Source organism: Protopterus annectens, chromosome 10.part0 (assembly GCF_019279795.1).
Source record: "Protopterus annectens isolate FY-2018-M chromosome 10.part0, PAN1.0, whole genome shotgun sequence".
In the NCBI taxonomy this organism is placed as follows: Eukaryota; Metazoa; Chordata; order Ceratodontiformes; family Protopteridae; genus Protopterus; species Protopterus annectens.
The window spans coordinates 643011617-643024805 of NC_056744.1; the positions used below are offsets into that span (position 1 = coordinate 643011617).

General features: G+C 38.6%; 1 protein-coding gene across 1 annotated transcript in view; it reads left to right on the plus strand.

Annotated features, from left to right (window-relative positions):
* The window catches only part of LOC122812798 (cytokine receptor-like factor 1), a 305003-nt gene that overhangs the window by 131737 nt on the left and 160077 nt on the right, over positions 1-13189 (plus strand). The gene's annotated exons all lie outside the window — the stretch shown is intronic.

The window sequence follows — 13189 nt, forward strand, 5'->3', positions numbered from 1 at the left end:
CCTACTTGAAATGCTACACCTAAAGAAATCCCAATCCCCCCATGCCACACACTCCAGAGATCACAACCTCATTATCATAATTAACAGAACATGCTGGAGGGACAGGTTCATCTCCCAAAGACTGACCATACTCTGGAATAAGCTTCCCAGTCATGTCAAGCAGAGCACCTTGCTGGCCCTCTTCAAGAGAAATCTTGATGAGTGGATAGGTAACAGAAAGTTCACCCCAGGGATCACTCCAGTTGTCTTACTGGATAGGGGCACTGTGAACTAACATCGGGTGGCACGGTGCCTGGGCAATTTTTTTGGGCTAGGCTTGTAAAATCTCCAGGGCCATTAGCTTAGTACACACCTATGAACCTATGAAGGATCAACAAGAAAACAAACAAATGTGAATAAAACTTAGTAAGGAACACTTTAGAAGACTATTAAACAGCAAAGATGTGGTAAAAGTGCCCAAAACGTAACTACTAATCCAAAATTAGGCACCAGAGACCAGCAGTTCCAACACACAAGTGATTTAATGTTCAAACACAGCAAAAGGAACACACATCCGCAATCATCAGATCATCTGATGAAGTTCTATGAGACCAAAACATAAGGGGAAGTATTTTTATCAGTGTTTATGTTATTTGTGGATGTGTTTTCCTTTTGCTGTGTTTGAACATTAAATCACTTGTGTGTTGGAACTGCTGGTCTCCGGTGCCTAATTTTAGATTAACACTTTAGAAGACTTAAATTAATCCTGAAAACGGTGTTGACATCTAGGAACACAATTCAAGCTATAAACCAATTTGCTCTTCCTGTCTTAACTTATTGACTGGCCCCAAAATGTGTTGGATAGATTAGACCAGAAAACAAAAAAGATGCTTCATCCTCATCAAATGATTTATAAAAAATCAGTAAATACCAATATTATATATTCCCCATTCCAAAGGAGTTATGTGCCTCCTTGAAACTGATTACATGTATAGATCTGCAGTCATAGGACTGCACACATATCTGCTAACCTCACAAGATCCAAATGTAGTGAATGTTCTAAAACATGAGGAGAGTTAATCTAAGATGACTTTCTTCCTTAGTCTTGCAGAAGCATATTGACGTCAAGCAGGAATGGAAATCAAACCAGAAGTAGATAAAAATCTGGCAGCAATTGAATGTGCTAAAAAACAAAAGAAAGAATATAAGGTGAGGGACCAGATGAGAAGGTAAGAAATGTGAAAAATGCATAAATGTAGCTGCAAGTATAGAAAACTTCTGGAAGAACCTCATGTTGATCAGGATCAAATACAGGAATGGCTAAGGAGAGGCAAATTCAAACCAAGAGGTGAAAGGTTAATATTGGCGACCCAAGATAGTGAGCTATGTACAAGTTGGTTTACAAAGTCCATTGAACATGTGGGAGAAACAGACAAATGTCGGTTTTGTAAAGTTATTTATTTATTTATTTGACATTTGTTGATCGGGATAGTCCGACTGGATACATGTCCATTTTCAGCGGAGGCCCAGGGAGAAAAACTCCAAGGTAGAACATACAGTAAAAATCACAATGATTACAAGTTACACACAGTTTACAGGCTCCAGCTGGGCAAGCAGGTAATATAATCATACATTTTTAAAAACAGTGTCGACAAATTGACTAGGCAATGTAACATGATTACAGACTATAGAGGAGGATCGAGTCAGGTTTTGAACAAGGACATAGCCAGTGAGTTTTAAAGTATAGCTTGAGGCATTTTTGAACTGAGTAAGAGAGGGTTCAAGAGTAAGATCAGCAGGAAGAGAGTTCCAAGTTTTGCCAACAGAGTTGGCAAACAGAGAGTCCCCAGCAGAGTTGTTGATTTTGGATGTTTGAACCAGTAGTTTATTAGAAGGTCGAAGTGACCTCAGGTTGCTATAAGGGTTGATGATATTTTTAAGTCCAGGCACTATTATCTGGGTGGTTGAGAACTTTATGGGCAATTATAAGCTGGTTGTACTGAAGTACAGAATTAGAAACAGTTGCACACCTCATTGCTGGTTGTGCTATACTAATGGCAGAAGGACTGTATACTGAAAGGCATAATAAAGTGGCGGGACTGTTGCACTGGGGATTGTGCAAACATGTTATTGAAGTGGCTGAAACATTCTGGAAACATGAGCCACAAAGCATCATAGAAAATGATGAAGTATGCATCACATGGCATGCTAGAAAACTGGATATAGTGGTCCATGAAAAGAAGACAAAAAGTAGCACTGAACATTGAAATCACCACACCCAGTGACTACAGTGTCTTGCATACAGAGAGAGACACAAAGTCATAAAATATCAGGATTTGCAGGCAGAAATGAGAGAAATGTGGAAGAAAGATACCTAGACAATTCCAATAGTAGTAGGAGCAATAGGTCTTATAAAAAAGAATGTAAAATTGTATTTAGATATGTTACCAATACATGTAACCTCCTATGAATTGCAGGAGTCATTACTGGGCACATTGCGGGTGCTGCAAACAACACTTCTAGCTGACATCAAAGATTGAAACAACACTAATTTCATGAACTTTAATTGTACTTTGACTTAGGAATGGGGTCCATTCCCGTCATGGTATTAGAAACCCAAACGACTTGGAGAAATTAAAAAGTGAAAAGCCTATACCTAATGGTCCCCCAAGTCCAAAGTCCTTAAGGTAAGCATACACCTTATGTTATACTGTTGTTATTGGGGACTTCATTGTGCCACACACAGATGCCCCACTCACCATGTTAGACAAGGAGAAGATAATGGTTAGCTGCCTATCTGGAGCCAGGATCCGCAATATCATGCACACATTCAAGTTACTGCACCCCAGGTACCAATGTGATTCTATCATAGCCCATGTGGGTGTAAATAAGGCGTATCTCAGAAGGTAATGAGCCTTACATTGAGCAGCATTCTACCTTCAGCAAGGATGATGCCACAGTGTGAACATAAAATTATTGATTTTAATAATTGACTTAGTTTCTGGTGTCACTCCAAGTGGATTCAATATCTGTCAGCATGGGAGGAAAATGACCAATTTTAATAATTGGCTTAGTTTCTGGGTTCACTCCAAGCGGATTCAATATCTGTCAGCATGGGAGGAAAATGACCAGTTTTAATAATTGTCTTAGTTTCTGGGTTCACTCCAAGCGGATTCAATATCTGTCAGCATGGGAGGAAAATGACCGATTTTAATAATTGGCTTAGTTTCTGGTGTCAGCTTAAGGGGATCCAGTATCGGTCAGCATGGGAGAACAGGGTCAAAAGACCACATTGCTTTGCCAAGGATGGGTTGCATCTGTCCCCCCTATTCTTTCTGATATTGGCTAAAACTTTATCCACCCCCTACAGACTTTTTTTAGGCAGTGACAAAAAGGCAAAGCTACCAACATAGTGAAAAAGTGTATAAGCAACCTTAAGGTGTTATTGCTCAATGCTAGGAGCCTAAACAACAAAACTCCACACCCTTCAAGCCCTCCCCACCCAGGAGAACGCAGACATCTGTGCTTTGACTGACACTTGGTTTAAAGCTGTAGAATGTACTCTGAAAGTGCAAGACTGCATTGCTTTCCACACATTTAGACCAACAGCAACACAGACTGGGGCCAAAGGTGTTGGTGTCTCAATCTACATTAGCAACAAGCATACCCCCAGGTTGGTTAAACATGATGATAGCATGGAGCTCATCCATCTGCAAGACACCATAGGTAAGGTCCCTCACCATATCATGGCTAGCTACAGGTCACCATCTCACAACTCTTACCTAAACCTAGTAGAAGAGCCCATCATCCAACTAAACTGCACTTGTATAGACTGGGAAATAAACACTGCCTCAAACTCACAGGCACAATGCTTCCTAGACTTTATTAACACAAATACCCTGGAGCAGATAGTGCACATTCAAACCAGATACTGGATCTGGTACTCACTAACATGGGAGAGCATTGCACCCCCCCCCCCCTTGTGTCACATCCTAACTAGTGAGATCAGATCACAAAGCTGTCTCATTTAAAGTAGAAATAAAACCAGAAAATCCAGCTAAAACAGTAAGAGTTTGGAAATGTTCAAAGGCAAACTACATCCTAGTAAGTGACAGTTTGTCAAAATTTAAGGGCCCTCCCCAGCTCCAAGACCAAAGCTACCTATGCAGAATTATTCACAGAGTCACTATACAGAAATGTGAATGGTTGCATAGATGCTACCATACCTTCCAGAAATAAACCCAAAACAAACACTAAAAATGAGCCCCACTGATGGAATCCTCACCTAAACACAGTATATAATAACACAGTATATAATAAAAGAAGAAAAATCATGGCCAAGATCAGGAAAAACAACTTCCTTAAAGAAAGATACTCTCTAATGCAACTAAACCAGAAATTAAGAAGTCTAATTAAGGCCAACATGAGGTCAGAATAGCCTCACAAGCTAAGGACAATTACAGGGCCTACTTCAGCTATGTCTAGGATATTAGAGGTAGCACACAACAGTGTGCTGAATTGGTGGTGAACAGTACAACCTACACCTATCAAGTGACATAGCAAATCTACTGGCTGATAAATTCAGCTTAAACTTCACTCCCACTTCCCCACAGCTCCACCAGGTGAAATCCCCTCCAACATACTTCCCCCAGGCTATCATCAGGGACCAGGCGCTGGCAGTATTTGCTAAAGTCAAGAATACTTCCACCATGGGCCCAGACAACATCCCCAGTTGCCTTCTGAACAGTCTAAAATATGGCCTATCAGGACCACTTGAGGTACTCTTCAACTACAACCTCAAAACAGGCCATATGCCAAGTGAATGAAAGACACAGCAGTCATTCCCTTCCACAATGGCAGATCATCAAACAACCAAGGGATCTACAGACTTATCAGTTTAACAAGATTAATATGCAAAGCTATGGAATGAATTATCATGGGTACGGTAAACAAGGACATTGGCAGTGTACAGACACTGGACCCATCCCAATTTGACTTTGTTAAGGGAAGGTCATGCCTATTTAACATGGTAAACTTTTTTGACAGGGCCACCAAGGCAATTGATGAGGATAAAACAAAGTGTACTGTGTATCTTGACCTGGCTAAGGCATTTGATACAATACCCTACTCAGGCATTGTTGGCACACCCTCTGAGCTAGGTGTAAACCCTTTCATAACTTGCTGGATTGTCAGCTGGCTCACAGACAGGTCCCAAGAAGTCAGGATCAGTGAGACAACCTCTACCAAGAGACCGGTCACCAGTGGAGTACCTCAGGGCTCTGTGCTGGGTCTGCTGCTGTTTGGCATCTACATCTCAGAAGTCAAGGCTAATGTTTATGCCTTTGGCTCACCAAGTTTGCAGATGACTGTAAATTGGGAGCTGTTACAGTTTCCCACCAAGACACAAATATCTTGCAAGTGGATTTAACACAGGCAAATGCCTGGTGCCAAAGCCATGGCTTGAAACTCAGTGCCAAAAATGTATTATAATGCCCTGTGGCAAATTGTCAACCCAAGTTAATTATTCCATCATTAAAACACCCTTAAGAGTTGACCCAGTAGTAAGGGATTTGGGAACATATGTAGGCAGCAATCTGGCCTTTGACCAACTTGTAGCTAAGATAATAAGAAAATCATTCTAGGTCACCTAAATTAAAGGTAAGGGTATGGCATCCAGGTCCAGGTAAGTTGAAGTACTACTCTACTTGGCCCTTATCAGATCTATAATTGAGTACAGTGCCCGCTTTTGCAAATATCTAACCAGGCACTTGCAACAGTTGGAATGCCCACAGAGGTTTTTCACCAGAATTCAAGGCATTAATTCCATCTTACACTGATTATCTGAAGGCTCTGTCTCTGTATTCAGTCTCCTACAGGCTGCTGAGAGGGGATCTTTGCCTACCTTACAGGGCTTCCTCAAACCCAGCCCTGATGGATCTGTTGTATATGTGCAAAACAAACAGCACCAGAAACATTAGATCCAGGGATCTGAATATTGCTTGTGACATAAACAGAAAAATGCTGGAGAAACAGATATGTATCCCAAGGGATCCCCACACTATGGAATAGGCTTCCCATTCATGTAAAACAGAGTTCATTCTTGACTCTTTTCATACAAATCCTTGACAGTTAGAAGGGAAATCATACATTTGCCCATTTACCCCCAGTCTGGCCCTATGTCCCTTATGGACAGAGGCCATCAATAAGAAAAGTATTATCCTAACTAAAACGTGCCCTACTCAACCTTAGCTACCTGCCTACTAACATGCTCCCCCAGTATGATACTTGGGACCCAAATGGTTTGGGGTGCATGTCTAGGCTTGTAAGAGCCATAGTGGTTGTCAGCCTAGTAACAATCTATGAATTTATAAAGCTATAGATAATTTCTGGTAAATTTCATTGGAGGACACAGTGGTCGAATTATATGACAGTCAAACTGCATTAGTTTGAGTGTAATATAATTTCTGGAGTTAAGCTCTTCTTGGTTGTGCAACCAGGAAGTTAGTATATTTAGTTTCTGGGAGGTGGGGACAGAGCCCCATGTTAGGGGGTGTGAGGGCAAATTTCCCCACATAAAAGCAAAATTTCTAGTTGTTTTAGGTGGTCAGAAATTAAACATAATCACCTTATTTTGCTACTTTTGTATGCCAGTGAAACAAATCACCAGTGAAGTTTCATGATACGTTTCATGTCAATGAAAGTTCATCTGTGATATAAAGGAATATACAGTTGAAGTCTAAAACAGTGGACTCTTTTTCAGGTTGTGAATAACAGTGAACACTCATATGAATAAATATTGTTTAAATGGAGTTTTTGCCATCAGTCTTTTGTATGGGATTGTGGTGCAACAGGCTGTTATTTGCCATTGCCCCATTGTTGTGTGATCTCAGAGTTGGTAAATATAATTATCAGGGGGTCTGAGGGCATGGGGGGGGGGTTGACCCCCTTCAAAAAATTAGTTTTAATTTATGTTGATCTTGATCATTGTAGATTTGATTTCAGATTATCGTTCTTTCGTTGTTCAGTATTGTGAATGTTCGATGCTTGATGATAGACTCATATATATCTACTCATATACTGGACGTAACTGTGTTTAACTCCTTCCTGAGATAAAAAAAAATGACAGAGTCACCATCAGTACACAGTGACGCTAGCTGAGCATATTGAAGGAGTGTATCATAAGAACACAGCTGTCTTCTTTGCACTGCTGATGTTGATTTTTGTGTTTAAGGGAAAGATTTCCCAGCTGAATTATCATCACCACTTCTCACATTCACAGTGGAGAAGGTTCCAGAGGTTATGGACTTGGCAACAGAAATATTAAACAATGCAGTTTGGGAACCTTCAAGTTTATGAATGTGGAACACAAAGGCCTGAAAGGATTAAAGGGATGGAAAACTCCTTCAGATATGGAGGAATAAAATCATGCAAGGCTAAATGAAACAGCACTAAACCTTCAAATGTAATACAAGACTGAACTGGTAACTAGTACAAATTCCACATAACTTGAGCTGTGTGAAGGTATGTAGAGGTACCTGTAAGAATGTAAACCACAAAATTCTGTATGAGCTGCTTCCAGTCAAGGTCAACATTAGAATCCCTAAGAACAAGGAATTACAGTAGTCAAGATTAGATACATCAGTACAGAAAGGACCTGAGTAAGGAAAAGGTGCTTGATATGGTCTATGTTCCTTGAAGGGAAAGCAGACAACTTAATGATAAATGACACCTAATATTTGAAATGTGTTTTGATATCTCCCATCTCTCTCCTTTTCTTATTGGTGTGCTTGTTTAGTTCTAGTCACCTTTTCTCATAAGACTTCTGCTGTAAATGTTACAGCATCTTGATGGAGCTCCTCTGAGTCACCACAGTCAGATTTATGTTCTTCCAGAGATGAGGAGATGAGGGCTCCAAATGGTGTGATCCACTCAGGATGAAGTATTTGCAGTTACTTGGAATAAATCACCGAGGATTACAGTCAGCTAGTAATGCCAGGCATTGGAGTTTTACTTTTTATTATTCATAAAATGAACTTCAATGCAAAATCTCTTTGCTATGTAAGTGAATTAAAGTAATATTTTAAATCTGTCCCTGATTTTTTGCCTTGTCCCCTATTATTTTTGGCTTTGTCCAGAATTCTTGTGAAAAGAAGTTAAGAGGTATGCCCACAGATTTTCTTATGACATTCATGAAGATATTTTCTGTGTGTAAGTCACCCAAGTTAAACACTCCGATATCTCTTTTCATGTTTATTGATGGCAGTGCTTCACTTCTTCTGCCATGAAGCAGTTATCTAACTTTGCTGTCATTTATACCTTGCTCTATGGCATTGAGAAATGGAGCCCTGATTACGACCAAGATAAACCAGGGTTTGATCAGTGTCCCTGACACTGGAGGAGATAGGTGAGACAGGAAGAGGAACAGAGGGTCAGAGCCTGCTTACTTCTGTCAGGGAGGTAGGAGTTCTCATACTTGGAGGCACATGACTGGGAAGAATTGTCCTTGGCGGAGACCAAGGAGGACAGCCTGTGGTGCCTTATGCCAGTGGGCAGGAATGCTTGCTTAGATATGTTGTTATGAAAGGGGAAGATCTACTCAGCTTAGTCAACCCATTGTATAGCCACCTGTGAGTAGCTTATTCATGCATGCATAGGGGGAGTGTGGCAAAAATGCAAATATCTCAATTCACCCTGATGGCTGCCTGTATGGTTTCCCTTTTTGGTCAACTTTGTCTCGATAAATAGGAATGAGTATATCAGCTGACCATAAGAGAGAGATGCAAAATTAGTAGGCAGTGGGGGCAAAGTGAGATAAAAATAAATCTTTCCTTTTTTTTTTTTTTTTTTTTTTACCCAGATCTGAGTTGCCATGCATTAGTCTTGCCTTGCAGTTTTGTCAGCTCCATCTCATCTTCTTAAAACCTACTTGCATATCTACTGTGCTGCATATCTTGCCATATACAAAGAGAAATAATTTCAGTCAGGCTCATTTGTCTGGGAATTTACATATATATTAAAGAATATTGGTATGAGTAATGGCTACTGTGGAATCTCATAATTATGCCACCTTTCTTACTGCAAATACAATTTAACAGCCATCATTTTGCTGACACCTTACCTCCCATTTGTGGTGTCCCTAACATCAGTATTAATCTTTCTGATATTATACTAGTGTCCAAATGTACCAAGTGTACAGCTCTACTCTGCCTTGATGTATTAGTCTCATAGTCGAATAGAGATTTGCTTGACAAGGTCCACCCTCTGTGACACATTCTATTCGGGTCTCGCCCTAGTCTGACATCTAAATATCGGACAAGATTTTCCACTAGGAGGAATTCTGTCATTTTCTTCTTTCACTGAGATCAGTATAACCACTCTGAAGTTTCCATTTCCTGTTCTGTTCAGTCCTCGCAAAGGATAACCAGTCTGAAGTTTCTATTTCCTGTTCTGTTCAGTCCTTGCAAATGCAGTTTAGTCTACCCTTCACTGCTGCAGAAAATCCACATTTTGTTTTGTAATTGGTTTCTGTAGTTTCACAGTTAGTTTTTAGAATTTTGGGATGAATTCCATTTGGCTCAATTGCGTTAACCATCGACGCTTTTAAAAGTCTTTCAGTGACCCTTTATTCAATTAAAAGGTTATGTAGCAATCCATTGTTAATGTCTTGCAAGTAATTTGAATTGAATTAATCTGTATTTTCTGCCTTATGTCCTGTAAGTTATTCGAATGTAATTCATTTGTATTTTGCATCTTATTTTATAACTTTAATTTACATGTAGACTGAGTGGAGACACAGTTGCATTGCTGAAGGCACCAAGAGAAAGAAAATATAAAAGTAGAAGAATATCCTTGGTGAGCCACCACAGCTGGATAAAAACTGTTAAAAGTAAAACTTTATTCTCCAAATAAAAACAATGGTAAAAAGACACAGTGTTGACTTCTAATAAGTGCTTTTGGCTATACTAGCCTTCTTCAGATCGTGATTCTACTTCGTGCTCCCATTTTACTTAAAATCCTAGTTAGCCAATGCCTGTTGCAACTTCAGTTCTCACCCTCTCTATGTCCAATAGACATAACCTCCATTCAGTACCTGGTTAACAGTCCAGCCTCCAAGCTAAAACCAATCATAGGTCTTCTGGCAGTCAAGCCTCCATGCTAGAACCAATCCTTGTTCTTTTAGCCTTCAGTATAGGTTTAAACGGAACAATGTTATTTAGTTCAGGGAAGCAATTTGCTCTCATGTTAACTATTCAACTAATTTCACGAACCTCGGTTCTATTTTTTACATCTCCTTCCCTTAGAGTCTGGGGGGACTACTTTCATCACTTTAAATTTGAAATTATGTGTAGGGTTATGTGAAACATGAATAGCAAGCGCGTTGTTCAGACCTAAATTTTTAATATCCCTTAGATGGCGTAATTTTCGATCTTTCAGCCATTGATCGGTCTTGCCTATATAAAAGGCAGTGCATTGGCAGCAACAGGCTAGATAAATCAGGTGTTGAGTGTTGCAATCTGCAAAAACATCGAAGTTGTAAGTTCTATTGGTACAAGGATGGACAAAGACATTGGTGGTGTCAATAGACATACAAGCTTTGCATCTGTGACATCTAAAAGTACCCTTTCTGACGGTGGGCTTCTGATTAGTGAATCTATCCTTATTGCATAATAATCTTTTAAGATTCTTTCTATTCCTGAAGGTGAATCTAGGTGTTTCTCCTGCAACATCCCTTATCTTTTCATCTGCAGTTAATATGGGTCAGAACCTTTTGACAATATCGCATATTTGTCTATTGTCCATATTATATGTAAGAGTACAATTAACACGTATTTCCTGGGTTCTTACTCTTGTGGGCATACTGCGTGAATTAACTCCTTGTTTGGAAAAGTACAGATGTCCTTTTTCATTTGCAATATCTCTAAGACTGGTTCCCATATCAAGATTTCTATCACTATAGTCCCTTTCTTTTAAATTGGTGTGAAATTTAATGTACTCAGTGTCAAAATCATCCTCATTGGTACAGAGCCTGGAGATTCTTGTTGCCTGATTTTCTATGATGTTATCAAACATATGGCCATGATGCATACTCTGACAAGGTAAGTAATGATTTCTTCATGTAGGTTTCCTGTAATGCCTGGGGAATATTTAAATGTGGAAGTTTTCGTCAGTTCTTAGTAATAAATGTTCATATATGTTATATGAATATATTATATTATATTGTCTTTAGGTATTAATGGATAGTGATTGATTATATGCGTATACCTCTTTAAATTCTGTAAATAGAAAGTCTGCACTAAATATTTAAATCCGAGCTTCGCCTGATGATGTTGCACACTGATGACGCTTTGAGTGAAACTGGCTACCGGTCTGTGTTTGTGTTGGGCAGGCGAGCCTAATAAACTTCTTTCTACTATGACTGTTTGATTTTTATCTTGAGTGCTGGATTGGTTTTGGTATGTGTATTGGATGTGCATTGGATTCCAAGCACCATTTGATGTACCGCGCACTTTTTCATTTTACATATATATATATATATATATATATATATACATATATATATATATAAAGAAGTATATATATATATATATATATATATATATATATATATATATATATATATATATATATATATATACTACAGGAAAAACTTAGGACTGTGAAATTTGGATTATATAATTTGTGAATAAATACAAATTAAAATAATTGATTTAAGAAGTGTTTGAATAAGAAAAGCATCCAGAATTCTAGAGTCCACTTAAATGATAAATTGTGATGTTCTAAGATAGCTCCAAAGGCAAATAAAATGTGGGTTAGTATTTTGAAGGGATATGAATTCAGAAATGAGAAGGTATTTCTTCCTCTATATATATAGTGTTACTGTTTGGTGCCACATGGAATGTGCTATGCAGTTGTGAAGTCAGTATACAGAAAGGGAGATCAAAATTGTTTGGGAGTGCAAGAAAGGACCACAAAGTATGTTAATAGTTTGAAATGGTTAAATTCTAGTGATAGAATAACATTTGAGGAGAAAAAGGGAGGATATTGATCTGGGTATACAAGTCAATGAATAATAAACCAAGTGGTATTAACTTCAGTAAAGATAAATTGGTAAATAATGGGTGGCAGTTTTTAAGGGTAATATAAGGAAATATTATTTTACAGCAAGGATAGTCAATAATTTGTAATCATTTACATGACACACTAGTTGAACAGTCAACTAACTATTTAAATCAAAATGGGGTAGCTAATATCTTAATCTGCATAAAGAGGGCAACTATATAAGTATAAGTTAAAGGTTTCTGAGCATTGAAATAAGTTATTCTGTCTACAGTGGCATGAGCAATGTAATACAGTACTCTTTACTATTTGCCCAATAAATTAAGCATTTATGGACATTTTTAGACAGCCTGGGAGCACTGTCTGGTTTAGTGATTTGCTTAGAGACAGACAAGCAAATGGAGGCTAAGGGAATCAAACTCTGGTGCACAGGAAGCAACTTGTTAATAGTTCATAACATTCATCTTCTGTGCACCAACTGCCAGACGTGCTTACTGAAATGCCTGTTTTCAGAAATGAATTGTTCAAAACTAGAATGTGAAAATGTTTCTTGTCCTCTAGTCTTAATGTACCCTCTAATTTTTATTACATAATCTAGGATCATGTGTTACACTGGCATAACACTTAACTGACCAGATTTTTGCCTCATATTTTTGCTCTGCTTTTCATAAAATTTCTGTTTTTCTGGCAAATCACTGAGGATTGAAGTCACTAAATAATGGCATTTTCAGACTTCATATCCTTCAGAAAATGCATGCTAACACAAATCTTGTTATTCTGGCAGCTTTCTAAGTTTATAAGAGCAATATTTAAAATCTGCTCCTATTTGTGGGCCTTGACCCCATTATTTTAGCGTTTGCCCAGATTTCTTGTGCAAACAGATTAGGAGATATGCACCACTGGAGTAAAGAAAACTTGTTTACTGAAGATCAGTAAATGGGGTTTTAAACCATCTGCTTCTGAAACTCGCAATTTGATATTATGGGCACTTTCTGTGAATGACCTGCCATTCGACATGCCAGTGACACTGTGCTTCTTATAAATGAATGTGGACCTTTGGTTATTGTCTATAAACTAGAGGAATGTGTTGAATTTCTGCAGGGCTGGCTGGCTCACAGCTTGCTGACAATAACACAATAATATCCAGCCAATG